The 15656-nt window shown below is 40.5% G+C and overlaps 1 pseudogene; it reads left to right on the forward strand.

The window, feature by feature from the left end:
* Positions 1 to 2980: 2980 nt before the first annotated feature.
* Positions 2981 to 9924, forward strand: LOC130207509 (isoaspartyl peptidase/L-asparaginase-like; annotated as a pseudogene).
* Positions 9925 to 15656: the final 5732 nt, after the last annotated feature.

The raw sequence follows: 15656 nt of genomic DNA on the forward strand, positions 1-15656 counted from the left end.
CACTTGGTTGACTCGTTCAACAGCTTTGACCCACGGGAGGTTCTTATTTAGGGCAGCGATGCTCAGAGAGAGTGACAAACACTTCACACATCCAGCTGCAAATGTCTCATTTTCAGTTATTGACTCTTTTCAGATTTATCTCACTTTTCAAGAAGGCTCGAGCGGTTCCTTCATCGACATCAGCAGTTCCACGTCGGCCTTGAGGGCATTTTTATTTTTGTTGGTGGAGTTTGTAGGCATCCAGGTAAACAGTGAGTCTGGTTTTTTTAAAAAGGCGTTCTAGTCGACGGCCCTGTACTTTCAGGTGGCGGAGTTGGTCAGTGTACCAGGGGGCGGAATGGGTGAAGGAGACAAGCTTGGATTTTTGGGGCGATGAGGCCAAGAGAGGAGGTGAGTGCATGATTATAGTAATTGTCCATGGCAGTGGGCACGGCAGTCGGAATAGGAGCAGAGGCAGAGACAATGGCAGACGAGGAGGAGGAGAGCGAGGGGAGGTGAATGGATTTGATGTTCCGGAATGTTATGGTGCGGCTCTGCTTCACATGGGGGATGGGGATGTCAATGTCCAGGGTGATAGCCAGGTGGTCAGAGATGGGGATGTCAATGTCCAGGGTGATAGCCAGGTGGTCAGAGATGGGGATGTCTATGTCCAGGGTGATAGCCAGGTGGTCAGAGATGGGGATGTCTATGTCCAGGGTGATAGCCAGGTGGTCAGAGATGGTGAGGTCAATGCTGGTTAGATTTGAAATGCTAATACCGGAGGTGCAGACCAGGTCAAATGTATGTCCTTTTTATGGGTGGAAAAGTCGACATGTTTGGTGATGTTGAAATAGTTGTTCTTTATAATAATTACAATTATCATTAATACTATTATAATACTGAACATCTTAAATCATGTTATGGTAAAAGGTTAACCTCTTTTTTAAAGGGATTTTTAAATTTGTAAAGAAAAGGGAACGTATTATTTTTAGAATACCTTAGTAAAAGCCAAGAGGCCTGTATTCAATTCAATTCAATTTAGTTTATTTTATATAGCCCAATATCACAAATTACGAATTTGCCTCAGAGGACTTTACAATCTGTACACATACGACATCCCTGACCTTTGACCTCACATTGGATCAGGAAAAACTCCCTAAAGAATAGAAAAAAAAACCTTTCATGGGGAAAAAAGGGAAGACACATTCAGGAGGATCAACGAGGAGGATCCCTCTCCCTGGGTGGACAGAAGCAATATGTCATGTGTACGGATTATATTAATTGTAAAATTCAGCAAAGGAAAAGAAAAAAATAGTTTACTTAATTACCAATTTGCAAACATTCTCTTTCATCTCATTTTCATCCAATAAAACAAACTTAAATCTGATTGCTGTGTTTTAGTCTGTATTTTATTTTGAAATTGTAAGTGGCATATCCCAGAAACGAGGGTGCTTGATCTCATCTTTACGACTCGCCGCCGTATTTATGTTGGTGTGATTGAAGCTGAAAGCAAATATGTCTTCAGGTTCAGCAGGTGCACTGAGAATTGTTTTATTTTGCAGATAACTGTTGCGTTTTACACGTAAAGTGGGTTTTATTCGGGGACGGTCCTCAGTGACGTAACATTACCGAGGAAATGTACGTCACTGAGGACCGTCTTGTTCTCCCGCGACAGCCTGATACAAAATACCGTAACATCGTTTATGACCGTTTTCCTTGGCGACTTTGGACTCATCCTTTCCCCCCTGTGTCTATGTAGTTCAATATAAATACAGCTCCCTTATGCGCCTCTCGTTTAATACATATCCAAATAAAAATAGTTAACTGCCTCATCCACTTTAATCACAACGTCAGCTAATTCAGTTCCGTCCCATGCAGAGGACCAGGAGACCATGCTGCGGGGTAAACTGTCAATCAAGCTGCAAGCTCGTAGTGTTAGTTCAATGTAGTTGAAATGAAATGTACTTTTATTTATGGTGTTACGGTACGAGGGCTTGTAGGCCTACGGCCCAAAAGCAAGGAGATAGACCCAATTTTCAGCAATAATTTCTCCAATTTAATATAACATATCAAAAACAACATTAGAGTCAAAAACAACATAATTTTTGGACATTATATGAAATAATATTATCGTTAAAATAAAAGTTAAAATCACATTGAACCCCGCCTGATTTTTGAGGTTTTTGCTCGAAATGACTGAATTGAATAATGTTGGTGTTATAATAAAGGCAACACATGTGAGCTTTTGTTTAGATGTGTGGTATATATGTTACTGGTTTAGAGTAAATAAAGATGAAACTTCTATTTTCATAGAAGTTTCAGGTTCAACTCGAAAAAAAGCACTTTCAGGATGAATATCTCCTGGATGGATGCACAGCAAAGGCCTACAATCACCCAGATAATAACACAACCTGTGAACAGTCTCTATGTGAAGTATGGCTTAGAAAAAAATAAAGCAGAACAATAGTTGGAGAGTTTTTAGTCAAGAGAATTTAGGCGAGGTCTCTAAAATGTGCATTTGGGCACATTTGGGCACCATCTGTGCCATTTGACTTTTCTCATGTACCAGACATATTATATACATTTCACTTGTAGATTACTGTTGGTGTTCAATACATCCAAATACATCAGTTTGTGGCTTTAAAACAGAAACCAAAGATGAAAGAACGATCAACAAAAGTGGTGCTGTGCGCTTGTGTGCTGCGCGTAAAGCCGTTTTTGGATCTATCACAGGCAGCTGTTGCGCACGCAGATATCTCCGCCGGGGAAGGGTGGATTTTAAAAAGCCACAGGTCTTTGGAACCCTTAATGCCAATATAATCGATTGGTACCAAGAAATACAAGATTGACAGCACTGTGAGCCAATAGGAGACAGAAAGGCGTCGCCATTTTTTAAATAAGAAATCCGATTTGCTGAAATTGAACTTCCTGACAGCTGACTTTGACGTGTTCCCCAAAGGTCCGCCTTGTTTTTAAAAGGAAAATACAAACACAGAACACAGCTTGAATCCCGAGGAGCAACTCGTTTTTTTCTTCTTCTAATCAGCAAGGGTAAACTGCATTTGCTGGCTCTAAATCTCTGAAGCGATTAATGTGGCTGTGCTCTTTGGCTCATATCTCCATGATGCGTTGGTGCAGAAGGATTCTGTAAAAAATATTTAGAATCTGTGTGAAGTTCTCTTGCTTTATAATATCTAATTTCTTACGATAGCACGGAGCTACGTGTCGCTAGTTCAAACGTTCTAAGTGGCTGACACAATTATGATTATGATATTGAAATGATTATTGGAAGATGGTATTTGAGTTGTGTTAAAATGGCTTGCTGATTCTTATCGCCCAAGTTGTCGTCTTTAATTTGATGTACAACATGAATATATTTACTCATGTTTATTATAGTGTTTTAGACAGTCTAATCAGCCCGTTAAGCCCCCACATGTGGAGGCTGTGGGGTTTAACAGGAGAAATACTGATATTCATAATTATCTATTAAATGCAGATCATTAAAAGTGTACATAAGAATTACACTGCCATGACGTTCCTGCAACATGTTTTTATTTTGTTTAGTTTTTCCTCAATATCTGTACTGTAAAATATCATGAAAATAATAATGGGCATAGCAGAGGTCATCATGAACCACATAGCAGTGTCATTTGTATAAACAATTTGAATGATCTGCTTTAAAAAAAGTTAAAGTCTTGGAAAATTCAGAATATCATTATTTCTATTACGGTGACTTTAACTCTTATTTTCTGTAAAACTGTAAAGTGAAGTCTCATTTAAAAAACAGCATAACAGATGGTTATCATGAACAACACACCAGTATCATATTAATTAACACTTTTAATAATCTGCTTTAAAATATTGGAAAAGTATTAATATCAGTATTTCTTTTGAGGTGACTTTAACTTTAATTATCTTAATATCTGTTAAGTTTAATATCATGTAAATAATCATGGGCATAGCAGAGGTCATCACTAACAATAAAGCAGTGCCATTTTTAGATACACTTTTAATGATCTGCTTTAAAAAAAGTTCAAATATTTGAATTTTATGAATATCATTTTTTCTTTAACTTAAATTTTTACGATAATATTAATTTATATAATGTCCACAAATATCTTGTTTTTGACTTCTTATATGAAAGTGGAGAAATTATTGGAAAAAATGGGTCTATCTCCATACTTTTAGGCCGCGCAAGCCCTCGTACCGTAACACCGTGAATAGAAGTGCATTACATTTCAAGCCGCGGCTCACATAACCGAGTATCCGCGGATGCCGGCCCACATGCTTTTACTCCGGTCCAAAGGACACATGACACGTCTCAGAGGTAAATATTGAACTTTGTACTCCCCTTCCTTTGTCTTCTAACATAATAGATAGCTTTACATAGAGCAACTTTTCAAACCCCCTCCTGTCCAGTGAAAAGCATCGGTGCATTCCAAGGTCTGGACCCAGGCAAGTTAAAACCTAAAACTACTTAGGCTACACAGTTTTACACAGTAAATTCCCCAGTGTTAAAAATTCAGTGTCAAAGTATATTAGTTATTACAACAATAGTAAGAGTAAATAGTCCCCAGTGTTGATGTAAATATTTAGAGTTAATTCCCCAGTATTGAAAATCCAGTGTTCAAGTGAATTGACTGTCAGAGTCAATAGAAGAAGAAAAAACAGCGATGACAACGTTCACTGTTACTCTGGAAAGCTCCGCCCCCTCCTTCTCCTTTCAAATGCGTTTTAATTCTGGGAAGTTTCTCTGTAGGCCTATCACTTTTATCTCAAATGTCGATATTTCAGCAGAAGCAAAACATTTTAAAAACTCTATAGGCTACTGTGTTTAACTTGCACTCAAGCTGTTTTTGTGTTTTTAAATATTGAATTGCGGACGGCTAACGTGACCGAGTCAAAGTCAAAAGCTAAACAGTCAAATTAAAGAGCACATTAACACTAAGCAAGAAAACATATAGTCCCAATCTACTAATTGTTGAAGAGCCACTGTGGGTCAGTGGTTAGCAGGTTGCTCTTTCAATCTGTGTTACACTGTTACTTCTGGATAATACTCTCAATGCACACACATAAGGGGCGAGACGAAACAAGACATGTATTACTTGTGTTTGTCTCTGAATTGTGCGTGATTATTCACTAGCTGATACAAGGAAAGCTTATTTACAGATGTTATACAATGCTTCAAGTCGAGATCAATTATCTGGTGATGTGGTTTCTGTAGATGGCATTGTCCTGGCATCCAGCACCACTGTAAACTTGTGATTTAATCCCCATCTGAAGCAAATCTCAAGGACTGCATTTTTTCATGTTACATTTCATGTTAATTTAAAAAGGGACATCTTGTCTCAAAAAGATGCAAACAAATCCAGTTGCTGCAGCTCGTGTTCTCACTAAAACTAAGAAAAGAGATCACATTAATCCCGTATTAACTGCTCTGCACTGGCTCCCTGTAAAATCAAGAATCGCATTTAGAATTATTCTCCTCACCTGCAAAGCCTTGATTGGTGATGCTCCATCATATCTTAAGGAGCTTGTAGTACCATATCTCCCCACTTGAGAGCTGCGCTCACTAAATGCGGGACTACTTGTAGTTCCTTGAATCTTAAAAAGTAGAATGGGAGCCAGAGCCTTTAGTTATCAAGCTCCTCTTTTATGGAACCAGCTTCCACCTTCAGTCCGGGAGGCAGACACAGTCACCTTGTTTAAGAGTAGACTGAAGACTTTCCTCCTTAATAGTCTTATAGTTCGGGCTGAATCAGGTTTACCTGGTCCAGCCCCTAGAGATGCTGCTATAGGCTTATCGGCTGCTGGGGGACGTTTTAGTATACACTGAGCACCTGTCTCCTCTTCTCTCTCTTTATGGATGAATTTCCATCTCTCCATCACACATTACTAACTCTTCTTCCTCCCCGGAGTCTTTGTGACTTCCCGTCTCATAGGGTGCATTAGACCTGGCTGTGTCTGATGCCTCCTGACATGACCCTGCTGATGCACCCCAAATTGAATTGAATCAAAACATAAAAAAAGGGAAAAAGGTTGAATAAAATGCCAGAAATCAAATATAACCGCCCAAGATCATTTTGAAAGAAATTCAAACGCTCAAAAACAGACCATCACATACTAGACAGGTAGATGTAATTATTCATGGTTTAGACAGAGGCAGTTGGGAGCACGTGTTGGCAGTAATGCAGAAAATAAATGAAGCTTAAACTCTCATACCTCAACCAGGTGATCGACATGTTTCCGGTGGTGGTGGTCCACGGAGGATCGGCTCAAGTCCCGAAGGAGCGTGATGAAAAGGTCAAGTCGGGGGGGTGCTCGGCAGCCCGCGCAGGGTACGCCGTCCTCCGGGCTGGGGGCAGCAGCATGGACGCCGTGGTGGAGGCCGTGAGCCAGCTGGAGAACAACCCATATTTCAATGCAGGTAATGTAAAAAAAAAACATTTTTAAATATAGGTGAAGTCACTTCCTCTTCCCTGCATCAACATCTGAATGCTTTGCACATGTTCTACATGTGTTTCGGGTCCATTTGCATGAGTTTGGTTTCACATGCATGCGGTAGCATTCCATCTTTGCTGCAATATTAATAATACTTTCCAATACACTTATTTCTAGTTTGTTTATTGTAGCTCTTAGAGATCGTCATATTGTCTGTCATTGGGTCCAACACTTTGGTTGCCAAAAAATGTCCAACATATTTCCTGATTGCATATATTTGTTCTCGATACTCTAGTTTAGATGTTACACTGTTACTAACTTATGATAGTCTTATTGTAAACTGGGTGATGTGCCTGTTAGCTCTTGTGATTACCGGTTAGGCATTAATGTGCTGCTTGAGACTTAGACTGGATGATGCTGAAGGTTGATGTGTCATATTTTGTTTTGGATCCAAGAGGGGCCAAGAGTTGAGTTCTAGTTTTAGTTCAGTACCACTGTACTGTTTGGATGCAAACACTTGTATCCAAGAAATATCTTAATGCAATGGCCAGATTAAAAATATATATATAGATCACATACCCTTTTTTTCATAATGTTTTCCACATAGCTTAACATATAAAGGCTTACACTTCACATTTGAACATAAAGGCACACCTAAAGAAAACATGGTAGGGTTCTTTCAATGTAATGTAAGTTATGCTTTTCATATTTGCTAACATGGGATTTAAAATACATTTTGGTGGAGGGAAGAAAAAGAAACACTGCAGCAAACCTCTCAAAAGTCAAAAATGAAAATGAAGATTACAAAGCTTGACAAAAATCTTCCCAACAACAGAAATGTCTTGAATGGGCCCTTTACCTTTCCCTCAAAATGTAAATCTCTCCATAGCCATATGATGCAACAGTTAAACTAAACCCAACGAGACCACATACTCTTGAATGCTTTTACGTCTTGGAGGCTTTGTGGGCTCGGCCAAATGTCACCTCCGTGCCCAAGATATTCTTTGTCAAACCATCTCTTAACGTCCAGGGCGTGGGTCGGCGCTAAATATCAGAGGGGAGGTGGAGATGGACGCCATCATCATGGATGGGAAAACGCTTGGCAGTGGCGCTGTGTCTGCTGTGCGCAACATAGCCAACCCCGTCCAGCTGGCAAGACTGGTGATGGACAAGGTGCGTACATGTACGCCTGGGATGGTCACGGCACAGACACCAACAAATAACACGCAGTTTGTCTTCTTTAAGCAGTATCCGTAAAAATAAAAAAAAAGGTGACTAGTTTCTACGTGTTTTATTGATGGGAACTGTGATGCTCTATTCCAGACAAGTCACGTGTGTCTGACAGCCAAGGGGGCCAATCAGTTCGCCCGGTCCATGGGCGTCCCCGAGGTACCCCCCGAGTCCCTCGTCACCGAGTACTCCCGCATGCGCTGGACAAAGATCCGGGCACCCGGCACCGACACCGGGAAGAGCCAAATGTGAGATGAAACCCGTGTGACTCGTTTAGTCTGGTGACGGCGGAGCAGGTCGGAATTTTGGGGGGTTTGGAGGGGGGGGGGTACCATTTATGCGACTGGAACATCCTTAAGGTTGGCAGGTTTTACAAATCAAGATGTGTGTGTGTGTGTGTGTGTGTGTGTGTGTGTGTGTGTGTGTGTGTGTGTGTGTGTGTGTGTGTGTGTGTGTGTGTGTGTGTGTGTGTGTGTGTGTGTGTGTGTGTGTGTGTGTGTGTGTGTGTGTGTGTGGCTAAACATAAAGCCCCTGGACGTAACTAAATACACTCCTCAAATCTCAGAACCTCTTGAGCGAATATTTGTGAGAAAGTGAGGCATTTGTGGAACCTAATGAGCTCCAGGATCAACAATGGAGATGATAAAGAGAAAAGGTCGAGCAAAGGTGTCTCTTCGTCTGCTTCTCGCCGGTTACAACTCGGTTACCAGGTCACAACCTTCGGTGTTCATTCGACGAAAATGAAGTCATTCAATTCAGTTTATTTTCTATAGCCTTTATATCACAAATTATAAATGTAATAAATCTGTACACGTACGACATCCCTGACCTTTGACCTCACATCGGATCAGGGAAAAACTCCCCAAAAAATAGAAAAAAACCCTTCCCAATCCTTCTTCCCGTCCCCGTGTGTGTGTCTGTGCAGGGCAAGATGGGCACGGTCGGAGCAGTGGCGGTGGACAGCGAGGGCAACATGGCATGCGCAACCTCCACCGTGGGTTGGTGAACAAGATGGAGGGACGGTGGGCGACACGTCCTGCATCGGTCAGTTCTCACACTGAAAATACATGGATGAGAGAGAGAGAGAGAGAGAGAGTCTTACTGAAACAATATGGAGGTGTTTTTAGCTTTGTGGACGGCCTTGGCCAAAAGAATTAAAATGTTGTGAGGTTAGTCAGGAGAGCCCGCTCGGTTCATAGCGAACCGTGCGGTCTTGTGTTTGTTTCGGACAACATGCTGCACAACAATGCTGACACCCGTTGCGAGGGGCAACCTTTGATTCCTTTGTGGAGCGAGCATGAAATACACGTTCCTTTCTCAATCAAAAGGGGGGGGGGCGGGGGGCTTCCAATTGAAAAACCAGTGTTGATGCGGACCAATTCATCGAAGTGATGTCAGAGCCACACAAATAACCCCACTGTTGCTGTAGTGAGCAAACGTTGGTTGTGTAGTGACGAGCAGCAGGGGAGGAGTCTGGCCGCTTCCTGTCTAATCTGTTGCTGACGGTAAAAGAGTGATTCCACAGTCTGGAGTCAGTGGCCACTCTGACACACACGTGCAGATGCTCTCTCCCATCTAGTGACACAGATGAGTAATTGCATCCTCTGACCAGCTGGGTTGGAAAAAGAAGGGCTGGAGGCATTCTGTTGGAAAAATGTGTGTCGCAAAAGGTTTAATTTTCTGACATCGAATTTATCACATGCATGTTTCCATTTCTAGCTCAAACTACAAGGGAGAAAATAAAAATAAAATAAAAATCCTGGAAAAGAATTGTCACTGTGTGCAGGGAGCGGAGGTTATGCTGACAACCAGGTGGGAGCAGTGTCGTCCACAGGCCACGGAGAAGCCATCATGAAGGTTACTCTAGCCAGACTCATCCTGTTCCACATGGAGCAAGGTAACACCAACTCACACACACACACGCACACACACACACACGCACACACACACACTCAGTGTTTCTGCAGAAGGTGATTTGTTCTAAATATTGCACTGACTTCTGGATGAACACTTCACCCCAAACACTAACATTATTTCTTCCCGCCTGGTCTCAGGTCAGTCGGTGGAGGCTGCCAGTGATTTAGGCCTGGCCTACATGGAGTCCAGAGTGGGTGGGCTGGGCGGAGTGGTGACAGTGGACCCTCAGGGCCACTGGGCCGCTCGCTTCTCTTGCCCGCAGATGTTCTGGGCTGCCGCCCAGAAAGACACCCTGCACTACGGGCTGCAAACCGGGGAAGACTTCACGCAGAGCATCGATGACCCACTCTGACACGAGACACGCTACTTCTCTAGGGTTCAATCAAGCTTCTGAAACAAGGATATTAAAAATAATTGCTGATAGTCAATCATTTTTTGTTTTGATCAATACTACCAATATGTTGTTATCTTATTGATCGTTTGATGTCTACGTGATGTCAGACATCCTGGTCACTGGACTGAACATGGTTTTATCAACATTCAAACTTCCACAAGCACATAGACCAAAAGTTGCTTTTATATGAACTGTGTATCGCGAAAAGTTGCTTTTATCAGAACTGTCTATAGACCAAAAGCAACTCTCTTTAAAGTTTGAATCAAAACAAAAATAGGTCATACGCAACTGCTTTGGACCAAAAATGTGAGCCCAACTGGGGTGAAATGTTCTTTTGCCTACATTTTACTGCAACCAAGTAGAACTCAAGGTCCATCTATAATTTCCCCCCATTAACTATACAACTTTAAATAGTTAATTTAGTTTGTTGAAATTTCACCAACCGACTTTCATACCTGGTAAGAATTTAAATCGCCGTATTTAATGAGAACATTGACAAAAATCCGAGTTCCATCTTCCATTATGAATAGAAAATCGGTCAGGCATGAATTTTTAGATCCCCGAAACTTTTTTTTAAATTAAGAATGTTTTCAATTTTGAAATGACGTTTACAAAAATAATTCCTCTATAATAGTAGCCTTGTTTTTCTTGATTGATCATATCTTGGGTAAAAGTAACGTATTATTTGTTCTGTAACAACAGCATCCATGTGAGTCAGTATTTGTGATTCACTGCTGATCGAATGATGAAGCTGAAGCTTTGTGTTATGAAAACACTGGTTCTTGACCATGAATCTCATCTAATCCCTGACCATTGTGAGTTACACGCTTCATTTACCCAGAATGCGTGTGTGTGGAGGTGCGCTCCCTCTTGGAGCCACTAGATGGCGGTGTTCAAACATAAGCCAACTCTTAAAGCGCTGACTGATCAGGTTCATATTTGCTCTGCGACGTTATAAATTAACTCTCTTTGCTGTTTATATAATATTGTGAGAAGAAAGAAGATTTTTACAGATGCAGTCGAAGCAGAAAGCGTTGACTGCTTTCAGAGTCTGGATTCACGAAAAAAGCGTCCAAAAAAGTGCGTTGCCAGTCAAAACAAATTAAAAGACTTTGTGCAACATATTCATAAAGAATACATCTCAGTAAGCATTCATGTGGTGATGCAGAGGTCAAAGACACACACACTTGGCTTAATTTGATTCTAAAGTCAAGAGTGTATTCAAATATAACCTTTCTTTAATAACTTTGATTTTAGTTTTCTTTCTTTAAAATTACTCTATTAATTTGTGACACAATATCTTTATGGTAGACATCTTATCAACTTTCAAGCTTTAACCACTTTTGCCAATAGATTGATTGCCTCAGCGACAATGTCCTCAACACCTGACTGAACTGATGACGTCATCCATGAGGGAACATTACAGGACATATATTAGTCCAACAAGAAGCATGAAGGGACTTTGTGAGTACTTGGAATTTGTACGACAAATCCTGTAATTCTGACCCGACGGAGCAGTTCAACGTTATGCCTTGAGCTCTATGACAGATCTTGATCCCTATAGTCGAGATAGAACACAGAGCACCAGGAATGAGTCCTTAAAACTAGGAAATGAGTCGGCACATTTGCACTTTCAGCTCCCAGGTCTCAAAGTAAAAGGGAATTTTGAAATGGATATATTTTTTAAATAAGGTTAATGAGATTAAGAGATTTTAGCTTTGTGTTCTACAACATAACATACGGCAAAAAGTACCGAACAAAAGAAGGCGTTAGCTAACAGGACAACTAAAGGAGACGACTATAGCTACAACTAGCCTAACGTTAGCTTTTTTCTTCTAACCGATTGTGTTTTAATTGAATTATCATTATTGTAAATCATAAAATTGGTGCTTTTTGTGACGATTCTCTTGCTGAACCAAACGTGACTATCATAAATGTTTGTTTGCAACATGGAAATATTCGAAGTGGTGGTAATGGATAAATCCCATTGGCGTTTATACAATGCTATAACTTCCTTGTTGGCCTACAAAAAAACATAATCTCTGCAGCGCTCTATTGTTGAATAGATTTGCTTCTTTATTGCAGAAGGAAAATGAGCTTTAGTTCTGTAAATAGTCAGAATACAAGTCTTTCAACTCAAAATGTGTTCCTGTTTTATGATGTTATTTCGTCTCTCCTCTACTCTGACGTTCCAGTAGCTCTCTTTCTCCTCAATAGAATATCTGTGCTCACATCTCTTCTCCAGCTCCATACCAGTGAAATTGGACCCACGGCTCCTCTCCTTCTCCTCCTTCCTTTGTTTCTCCTCTGCCGTGTTTGCATTCTCACATAGCCTATATACGAAACACACATTTGCCTAGACATGCACACACTCCCACACTTTCATCCAGTAATTTAAACGGTTTTGTTTGCAGATCATTGTCTATATTGAGATGGTGTTGTTTTATAATCGTGTGCTTACGCCTGGCCTGTTTGCATTAACCTGCTCGATTAATAAGAGGCAGGTATTTCAGTAAATATTAACTAGACTTCTATTGGAACTTGTGACTAGTCTTCTAAGGCAGAGCAAATAAGTGTAAATATACAAGGATTTTATATTAACATTTTTGGATGTGGTAAACATCAAAATGTTCATTTAGTATATTTAATTAAAGGTATCATGCAGGCAATAACCTCATGTTTTGCACAGTGAAGTCAGTGTCTTAAAACGTCTATCTTTCTACTGATGACTGGTTGTTTTGAAGTGACTACTTTTCTCTTGATTTATTTCCTTAGTAAACATTGTAAAAATAAGTTTATGTTCTCAATCTCTAGTTTCAGGATTCTTCAATACAGCATGATGTCCATTTCGTAAATCATGTTTAATATTTTTTTTTATCTCGATGGATTTAATCTGCTTAAATAAAGGTTAGATACAACTAATTAAAACAATCCATACAAGCTTTTAGATTTTCTCAACATATTTGGTATATATTTAAAGAAAAGCTCCCTATCAATTCCTCCCAGAAAGCAATCAAATATGTGTGTATGTGGTATCACATTGTTGTGTGGCAACTGGGATACAATTGTAAAAGTCAAACCAATAAGGATTTGCTCATTCATGCTACACAAAGGGTTGTCTGGCAAATGTTTGGGCATTAATGTGTGAGTTTTGTTTCGCAGACAAGTAGGTATTGTGACAATTATGCACAAATACACATTTTGACACGATGATGGCGCTAGAGTAAAAGGCCAATGTATCGTTCAAATTATTCCAATTCATTCTCAGAGCAACATGGATGTCTTGAATAAATATCATTCCAATTCAACCCCAAAACATTTTTTTTATGAATGTCGGGACCCAATTTCTTATTTTTTCCTGATCCATAAAGTCTACTGGTCATGTGTCCTACGGCAAACCGAGGGGAATATCCTCTGGATGTCACACGTCCCACCTCTGCTTTGAGTGTCAACTCTCATTCATCCACGTCCTTATGGTGCTTTGAGTATAAACACGTCTACTTCAAACCTAATGGCAATTTAATCAGCATTCAGATCCTGATACCAGGAGGATTCTACTCATGTTTGTACCCTAAGGGTATTGGTTAAACACAACCGGCACAAATGGGCTGATGGAATGAGATTATGTGTGTGTCTGTGTGTGTGTGTGTGTGTTTGTTTGTTTGTTTGTGTGAGCAAAGATGACCACAGAGACATAAAGAGGAGGTTTGAGATTAGGACATCTCACTCCGTAACTTCGAAAGCACCGATAGCAGAACCGTTAAAACCACATCCACGTTGTTTGATGACACCTCAAAGCTTTTATAACTACGGTCTTTTGATTGTGATGGCCACAAATGACCACCAAAAATAATATTAACAAACATTTCAAGAAAAAAGGTCCTCTGAATAATTCAGTGATTGTGCCCAAATAATAGTACTAACAACTTTACATTGTAATTATATATGGTTAAAGCCATTCATGACCCAACTTCATTGTTTTTGACTCGTGTGCTCTGCTGATCTTTGAGCCTGTTCCATGATTCTGTTCCATGAGTCTGTTCCATGAGTCTGTTCCATGATTCTGTTCCATGAGTCTGTTCCATGATTCTGTTCCATGAGTCTGTTCCATGATTCTGTTCCGTGATTCTGTTCGATGATTCTGTTCGATGATTCTGTTCCGTGATTCTGTTCCATGAGTCTGTTCCATGATTCTGTTCCGTGATTCTGTTCCATGATTCTGTTCCATGAGCCTGTTCCATGATTCTGTTCCATGATTCTGTTCCATGAGCCTGTTCCGTGAGTCTTTATTTATTACGATATATACCATAAAAACGATACTGGTATATTTATCTACAGTAGTAATGAAATAAAATAAAGATCTTTAAACCGAAGACGGTCTCAAAAGCTCCGCAACTTAACGGCACTTCGCCTGTGAGGCGCCCTGAATGAAGTATCGGTGCTAAAAATATGCAAAATCACATCGTTTTTAACGTACGAATACTTTGTTAGTATCGATACACCTTGCAGCGTGACAGCAGTAGATGTAACGGGCTAACATTCAAGCTAACCTAAACCCCCAAACGCTGTCGACATCTTAATGCTGATTGGCCGAGACTCGACGTCCCATCAAAGATCTTTTTTTGCGAAGATCACCACATCACATTTTCTCAGTTTCTCACTCCAATCTCATAAACGGCGGCCAGCCAGTTGACCCCCCCCCCCCTACCCCAAAACAAAAACTCTTCGGATCTACACTATTCATGTGGATGACCTATTTTGATTTCAAAAAGGTGACAATTTTGCAGGTATGAATACATTGTGTGTTTTCTTTACTAATTTAAAACCAGTTTCCCTTTTTGAACCCGGTTCTGGGGGGGGGGGGACAACTCATGCAACATGCAGTCACAACACTTGACAGATTTGTAATTGACATCGTAGAAATCAAAGATGGGTGTGGTGGGCTGAGCGTGGTAGGTGGGAAATGGGCTAGGAGCCCCCCCCAACTGGACAAATTTGGCCCATCGCAAGAAGGTCTCGAGTATTTATTGTTCTTCAGCAGGTAATGTCTTCCTTTGATATAGTTTGCAGTAGAGAGATGTCAAACTAAAGGGGAGAAAGAGAAAGGGAGGGCCATCCTACAAAGGACTCCCAACTGGGTATGTTGTGGTTTATGTTTAACGTCTTGAGCCATTCAATTCAGTTTTGTATAGCCCATTCTCACAAATTTGTCTCTGAGTGCTTTACAATCTGTACACATAGACATCCCTGCCCCAAAACCTCGCATCGGATCAGGAAAAACTCGCAAACAACCCTTCACGGGAAAAAAGGGAAGAAACCTTCAGGAGAGCAACAGAGGAGGATCCCTCTCCAGGATGGACAGATGTTTCTTTCACCTGCAACCTAGTGGCGTTATCTCCTCAAGGCCAATGCACAGTCGCATGTTATTTGACCGTTTGAGCTCTTGACTTGTAGGTTTCGTATAAACTGATATTACACAGTAGATGAAAATATACTACATATTCCTCCCTTTCGAGGCTAATCAAAGTCTCGAAAACAGACAATAATATCACCACGTCTAACAGTATAGTTCTATCATTACTGTGACTGTATAAAAATTAAAAGTGGTCTCAAATTAGAGTTTCAAAAATAGTGAGATTCTAAAAACCTGTCTGGCAGAAATCATTTCTTATGATTTCAATAAAACAATGTTGAC

This window comes from Pseudoliparis swirei, chromosome 17 (assembly GCF_029220125.1).
Source record: "Pseudoliparis swirei isolate HS2019 ecotype Mariana Trench chromosome 17, NWPU_hadal_v1, whole genome shotgun sequence".
NCBI classification, from domain to species: domain Eukaryota; kingdom Metazoa; phylum Chordata; class Actinopteri; order Perciformes; family Liparidae; genus Pseudoliparis; species Pseudoliparis swirei.